Source organism: Gossypium raimondii, chromosome 7, assembly GCF_025698545.1.
Source record: "Gossypium raimondii isolate GPD5lz chromosome 7, ASM2569854v1, whole genome shotgun sequence".
In the NCBI taxonomy this organism is placed as follows: domain Eukaryota; kingdom Viridiplantae; phylum Streptophyta; class Magnoliopsida; order Malvales; family Malvaceae; genus Gossypium; species Gossypium raimondii.
In genome coordinates this window covers 10,491,810-10,500,062 of record NC_068571.1, presented here as the reverse complement: position 1 = coordinate 10,500,062, position 8,253 = coordinate 10,491,810, and the positions used below count along the sequence as shown (strand labels likewise).

Here is an 8,253-nt window from a genome sequence, read left to right as displayed (position 1 = left end):
AAATTATTTTGAGTCGAACTCGAGTAACTTGCAAGCACTACTGTCTCATTTACACCCCTAAGTCAGATAAAACTCGAGCTTTAAATATTGAAATTCGAACTCGACTCTTATTTTAAACAAGTCAAGTTTCTTTTATTTAATCTCATTTTTTTACAACTAATATTTTTATTTATATCCTCCCAAATTTGAAGTAAATATTAGAGGTAAAAGTTAAGTAATATACAGGGTAACTTTTTTCTTTTGGTTTTAATATAATTAAAAGAAATATTAATTATTAATAAATGATCGGTAAAAATTAGAGAGATTGAATATTAATAATAAGATGGGTTGATGATACTGAAATGGTAGTAAAAAATGCAAAATATGTGCTGCTAATATATGGAAAAAATGATGAAATAATCCCACGTTATTTGAGTGGCAGTTATGCTTTGGCAGTGGATAGAATAGTTTAATGAATTAACTTTTAGTGATTGGAATTTTCGTATATGGAGGTTGAAACATCAATTCGGTTCACGTGGGTTGTCATTGTTTCAACTTGTATATAAATTGCATGACCTTAGAGAGAGCTGGTTAAGCTTTGTCATTGATTTGAGGCTGGAGAGACAGATTATGGAAGCCAAAATGATGAAAGCATATCTCTCACTTGCAATTATAGTGCTTGTGCTCTACAATCCGATGAATCCCTGTAGAGCTATGTCAATGCAAATCAACACCAGCCGCACCTCATCACTCATCGCCGAGGATGAGGAGTTGGAGTTCCTGATGGGTTCTCATAGCGGTAGAATCCTCGCCGGAACTGATGGACATGTGACCAACGGAACATATAATCCATTTAAACCGATTGTAAATTGTGGTAGAGGTAAGCCTTACATGTCCTGCCTTCCCGAACCAAACGGAGTCAAGGTACAAGACACGAGGGGGATTTACAAGCGTCAGGGAGGATAGTAGAACACTCTGTGACTTACCACCCTGGATGCATTGTTGAAGGTGAATGACGAATTGAACTGTTTTTAGTAATTAATTTTACTTTAAAGTCGAAGTTTATAATTTCCTTTTCAATCTGCTAGACTCAAATCATATTGGTAGGCAAATGATTGTAAACATGAATCAATAATCATATTTACTACATAATTTGCAATTCTGACAGCGTCATCGATCATTTTCCAAAGGCAACTTTCCCATGGCGAAACTTCATTCTACTAGTTAACAAAATGTAGGTGTAATACCCAATTTTGCCCGGACTCAATTAAATAAGCACAAAAAAATCAAAAAATCAAAATAATAAAACAGTCCAGTTTTTTTTACAAACCCAAACTTAAAGCCCAAATTCACTATCCAATTACAGTGGCCCAAATGCCAAACCCTAGCCCACTAGCCCAAAACAAAACAAAAAATCCTAGCAGCAGCAGCTTTCTGCCTCTGCGCCGGTGTCGAACCCAGGCCCCCGCGTGCGGTGCCTCCGCGCGCGTGCGCCCCCTCCAAGCATGCTCCTGCAACAGAATAAACAAGGAAAACAGCAAAAAAAGAAGCAATTAGATTACAAAAAAGGAAAATAGCAGAATTAGAGAACGGATTTTTATTTTCCTTTCTCTGTTATTTCGGCTATATAAAGCCAAACATGAATCTGTAAAAAGGGGGATGAAAAAATCAAAAGATACAAGATCGATAAAAAAGAAATCGAATATCAGTTTTTTTTAAAGGTGATTATTAGAGTTTTTTTTGATTATTTTCTTTCTTCGATTTGTTATTCATTTTTTTTATATATGCGAAAAATAAAAATAAAAGGGAAAGGGAGGCTTACCTTTGCCCTCGGATCTGCTCCAAAAAGGGGTTAAAAGCCCAACTCGGCATGCCTCCGGTCATTGATCGCGGTGGAACCGCGGCAGACGGGTGGCGACTGAAACAGGGTATAAAAGCCTAGCAGAGAACAAAAAAGCAGCAACATCTTTTTTTAAAAAAATAAGCTGCTAAATGTTTTTTTTAAGGGTTTTTTTTTACTTAAATAATAGTATAATACGGCGCCGTTTTGAGCTAAGGTCCATGGTGCCAAAACGACGTCGTTTAGTGGCTCTTGACCCGCCCGGTGACCCGGCCCCAGGGAGAATCCGCGCATTTTTGTTCTATGGACTATTTTCGCAATAAGTCCTTCTTAATTTTTTGTTATTTCAATTCAATTTTTCTTTATTTTTTAATTTATATGTTTATATTTTGTTTTGATTCCAATTTGATCCATGGTTGAACGATGCCGTTTTTGAAGACATAACTCAAATGCCAGAGGGGATTTTCGCGTTTAATTGCCGCATCTGGTGTTAAACGGTTCTCGATTCGGTCATTTTCATATTTATTTTAAATTCGCCCCTGATATTTTTGTTTTATTTTCAAATTAGTCCTTATTTTTATTTTTTTATTTTTTAAATATATTAATATTCTTCTTCTTATTATATTTATTCTTATTATTATTACCTCTATGATTATTATTAATTTTATGTTTTTGTATATTCATTTGTTTTTACACATACATTATTTTATTATATATGTATTAGGGTTCTAAGTTTTTTTATGTATTATTACTCGAAGTTTTGTATTATTATCATATATTAGTATTTAATTCCATTATGTTTTTATGTAGTATTATTTGTAACTTATTATCATTATAGATTTATTAGATATTTGTTTTAAAATCTATTATGTATTATGGTTTTAATCTTTATAATATATTGTTATTTAAAATAATTATTCACTATTACTTAAATTTATCATGCATTGGTTTTTTTGTATTATTTTAATTCCAACTTGTACTATTTTTATTTTAAGTTTATTATTTTCATTAACATTGTTTAAATTTTTTTATATACTAGTATTTTAAGTCTTCATGTTATTACCCAAATATCATATATATTGTTTATTTTAAAATTTTGTACGTATGATATATTGATTATAATTTCTCCTCTTATTATTATTATTATTATTATTATTATTATTATTTGTTTTAGTGTATCTTTTAAAATTGATTATTAATTCATTTTAAAGTTTTTTAATGTTAATATTGGTATTTTACATAATGTATGAGTGAAATTATGGATGCTATCGTTGTTTGTATTTGTCTATTGATTATTTGTATTCATTAGTGTATGTTATTTACAATTTATCTTTTTGCATTGTATGTTATCATTCAATCGCATTACATTCGTTTAAAAGGTTACGTCTTATTAAAATATTGAAATCATTTTATCCATAAGTTTTCAAACTACTTGGTATCTAAGATTCTCAAGAAAATTCTGCCCTAACTTATTGGAGTTTAATTTTCCTCATTGAATTTAAGTAACCGGATATTTCTTTTTCGATTAAAACGTAAAAATTTCAAATCAAAACTTATCTCGAGGATTCAAAATGTTGTGTCCTAACTCATTGGATATGACATTTCGTTTTCTCAAGATGAGGTTTTTTAAATAAAAGCAAACCCACGTGTTGTCATCGGAACTTCAAAGAATCGTACCCTAACTTATTGGGTTTCAATTTCCTTATTGAAGTGAGATGACCAATTTTTTTAGTAAAATTCAATAAAGGTTAATAAAAGGGGAATCATTTTTAGATTAGGATATAAGACATCAATTAATCAATTAGGTACCGATTTTGGGCGTTTCGAGTGTGCTAACCCTTCCTCGTACGTAACTGACTCCCGAACCCATTTTTATTCCGTAGACCAAAATTATTTTTAGGTGATCCGATCACACCTCAAAAAAATATCGGTTGCAACTCCAATTTTTATTTTTTTAAAAAGTCGACACAATGTTTTTTGTTTTCAAAATGTGGTTTCGACAGTAGGTTAAGAAATAATGCAAATGTTGGGGTTTTTCTTTTTTAATATTAGCAGTATAATAAACATCATGTGATGATCTAATGGTTAGGGTTGTCACTGTCTCAGATGTGATTTGGATTCAAGTCGTGTTTGTTGTTCGGATTTTACCTTATTTTTGTAATTAAAAAAAAAATTAACGTTACAGTATATTTACTGTGAAGTAGACGCTTGTGAAGTTAAATGATGACATAGTTTTTTTTCCTTATTAAGTGGCATATTGAAGGAAACTATGTATGATGTGGATTAATTTATTTATATATATTACATTAATAATTATTTTAAAAGAAATTATATAAAAATATTTATCAATTCAAAAAATATAAAAATATAAAAAATAACAAAAGAAATCTCTAATGAAAAAATTCAGAAGTTTGAACGTTTTTAAAATAAAAATTCAAAAATTTTAAAAGAAAATAAAAAATTCTTAAAATAAAATTCAAATTTCTTGCTCTTGCTTGAAAATTTATGATCTTAATGATTTCGTGTCCAATAAAAATAATACATGTAGAATTCATTTCAAAAGTTTTTAATTCCGTATAAAATTAAAATTATTATTTTAATGATTAAATGTTACCAACACATTAGCTTCTACTTAAAGGTCACATGCAACAACAATTACCTATAGGTACTATTTAACTCATTTTCGTAACATATAGGAATTAGGCAACCATACCAATTTTATCAATTGTTATTTGGGCACATTAGACAGGACTGAAGAAAGCCCATAGAAAAATATGGGAATTTGTCATAAGGAAGCTTTAAGGAGAATTGGGAATTTCGGACTTATAGAAAATATTGTGGATGCCTGTTATCACAGGTTTGTGGGGGCGTGCACCAAAATAATGAAATTATTAAACAATATGAAAACACAGTTTTAACTGTAAACATATAAGGTAGAGTTGTAATATAGAAATTTTTAGAATGAGTATCGAATATTTTAAGGATCGGATTCAAGAAATTATTAAAATTAGTAAATAGTGGTATCAAATTAATTATTTCAAAATAATTATTCACAAATTAGTAGTATCAAACAACGTTGTATTCCATGCAGTTCAATCAATTTACTAATTGTTAATTAAGCTAATACACTATTTTACTACTAATTAGGATTATTCTCTTGGTCTCCTCCTACGTCGAGTTATCACATAAGTTGTAACATTTTATGTCAAATCATTATAGGATAAATTCATTTGCTTAAATATTCTAGATTCGTCAATTCTAGTATTTTAAAAATTTTGACGAAATTGAATTGATACCCAACACTTAATTGAACAATCAGTTAATTAATTAATCTATGATAGCACATGATTTATTCCAATTTTCATTAAAACATTCTATCAAACACTTTATGAACAAAATATAAAAATGAGAATAAGAAGAGAAATGTTTATTAATAAACCGGGATAAGCACATGAATCTTGAGAATTCTCCGATTGCAATATTTTAACATATAAAAAAAATATCCACACAAAAAATAAAATGAAGATCTAATCTACTAAGAAAGCTGGAAAGAAATCTCTAAACTAGTAATCTATTTCTAAAACTATCATCCACTACTTACTCTTCCAAAATGAAATTAAAAAAGTTGGTTTATATAAGAAATAATTAAAAGATTAAAATGTCCTTAATGCCATTTTAATTTATAAGGCTTGAAAATAGAGAGTGACTGCCAATTCTCCCTATTTTGCTCCAGTCAATGCTCCATTTAACCTGAAAATTATCGTGACTACAAATGCATCTCTTCGCGACGTCAAATGGTTCTAAGTCGTGACAAGCTCACCTGTAATGATTTCCCTTGGCTTTTGTGTCTGGCTTCAATTCGTCACTTTCGATTCTAGTGGTTGCGAACTTAGCCCTTGTTCACCGTTAAGTCACATTTTCAGCTCTCAATTCATCCTATATAGTCACATGAATTTATTTGGTTTCGAGAAATCACTAAAACCATAAAATGACCTGAAAAACTTTTAAAAATGACTCAACACACACCTTAGACACTTGAACACTAACTGAAATTAGAACAACTCAATTCTACTTAAAAGCATGCCGAAATGTATGTAAAGGAGTAGCAAATATGCATAGTAAATTATGATGTATCAAGCTTGAAGGAGTGCTTACTCCCTTAGTCACTTCTTCCAAACACATAACTTATAAATGTTTTTTTATCTTCAATTACTATTGAGGTTGAGAGCAAAAAAAAAATAGTAAAATTTGAAATACGGAAGGGAAAAAATCTAAACAAGGTCAAGAAAGGGATTGAAGGAGCTATTTTGACCCTGTATAAGAGCAGAGAGTAACGATGAAAGGTATTTTGTCCAACTTAGTGGGAGTTTCAAATGAGCCAAGGCAAGATAGCTTGAAGCATGAAAGAATTGCCAACAGGAGATCAAGAAGAAATTCAGATAATAAACATCTTATATGGAGGTTTTTCATGTTCAAAAAAATTGTCGGTTTTACAATTACAACAGAAGTTTTGAAATTTTTCAAAACCAAGCCCTCTTATGATTTTATTTATAGCAATAAACCTTAAACAAAAATAGTACTTATGCTTTGTGCGAGATAAATTTAGTTGATTTTAGTTTTTAACCGAACAACCTTCTCTGTATACTCATACCATGAATTGCAGTGAGTGTGGACTCAAGCAACACAAACCAAATCACAGAAGAAAGCAATTTACTTACTTTCAGTTGGAAAGTAAGTTATCTATAAAAACCAGTAAAGATTGTAGTTCCCAAATAATAGAATTTAAATAAATAAAATTTTACTATTTTCTAACATAATAACAATCACTCTAATAATGTATGAACTATATATTTAGGTCAACTAGTACTCTCTATTTATAGAGGAAAGCACAAGAATCTTGGTTGAACAATCACACGGTAAATAATAAGAAAAACTACACAAATAGTCACCCAACCATTAAAATTTTTTATTTTAGGTACCCAAAATAAAAAGCTTCCAATTTACCCACTTTACATAGTTTGGTCATTTTGGTCATTCTCGTTAAAATCACAAATGACAAGTTGATGTGGCAGTTAAAAAATAGGTATAATAACAAATTTAGCCCTTAAATTTTACATATTATATTGATTTGGTCATAATTTTAAAAAATTAACCCTCAAATTTTACTAATGTTTTCAATTTGGTCATAATTCTAAAAAATCAAAGAAATATATAAAAATACATAAATATTTTCAAAAAACACAATAATGAATTTAAATTTCATATTAATATGTATATTAATGGTAAATAAATATAATTATATTAATATTAGATAAAATAAAATCCCTTACCCTATACTTCTCTTGTAACAGCCTGATTTTGGGTCTAGTCGGAATAGTGGTTTCGAGACCACAAATCCGACGAGGAAAAGTGTAATGACCTGAATTTTCAAAGGTGTCGAAACGGTGCTTCGAGATCACTAAATTCGACAAATGAGTAGAAAATATTATTAATTTAGCGAATATAAGTTAAATGTGAAGTTAGGAAAATTTTTGAAATAGTGAATAGTGCACTAGAAATAAATGTTAAAATAATTAGAATACAAAAAAAACGAGGTATTGAGACCTCGGAGATTTTAAACCGAGCCATAAATATTTTTATAAATATTTATGGAGTGTTAAAAAGTTAGTATTAAAGTTTTGTCAAGAAATTTTAAAGTTTCGATAATTAATTGAACAAAAAGGACTAATTTGTAACAAATGCAAAATTATAGAAAATGATTAAATAGCTTAAATGATAAAATGAAGAGGGCTTAAAAGGAAAATGGACCCAAGTTCTATTTGGGCTGGACGGTAAAGGTATGAAATCAGCAAGAAAGTAAGGAGAATTAAGGGCAAAATTTGCTTAATAAAGTTAGGACCAAAGTGGAATTATCTAGATTTCTCTTCATTTTTCTGCATTCTCATCAGCTAAAACACCATGGAAGGGTTTCTTCAAGCTGGTTCTTCATATTTTTACTGCAAGTAAGATCAATTCTTGATCATTTCTTGAAGTTTTTGTGTTTTTGTGACTTTTACAACTAGGCCCACTTGTTGAATTCATTAGTTTTTGATTCTATGAAAGAAGTTGAAAGTTGCTATGAATATTTGCTGGAATTTTATGATGATATAAAATGAAATTGAAGCTTTAATTTGTTTATGAGATGATTTTATTAGGTAATTTCTATAGAAATTGATTTGTAGGACCTAATTGTGAAAAGGTTTGGAATTAAAGTCTAGTGCTAAAATTCTGATTTCCAAAGGTTATAAAGTAGTTTAAAGTGATATAATAAAGTGTTGATTGAGAAAAATCAGCTCAATTGAGAGGTTAATTGAGCAGGGATGAAATTAACATTTATTGAAAGCTTAGGGGAAAAATGGTAATTAACATTATGCATTAAAACAGTTTTGGACAGC

General features: G+C 29.5%; 1 long non-coding RNA gene across 1 annotated transcript; it reads right to left on the bottom strand.

Moving 5' to 3' along the window:
• Nucleotides 1–1,094: 1,094 nt before the first annotated feature.
• On the bottom strand, nt 1,095–1,964 carry LOC105801775 (uncharacterized). Its single transcript, XR_001136058.2, has 2 exons — nt 1,802–1,964; nt 1,095–1,490 (listed from the first exon to the last, which is right to left on the bottom strand). It is a non-coding gene; the product is annotated as an uncharacterized LOC105801775 (long non-coding RNA).
• Nucleotides 1,965–8,253: the final 6,289 nt, after the last annotated feature.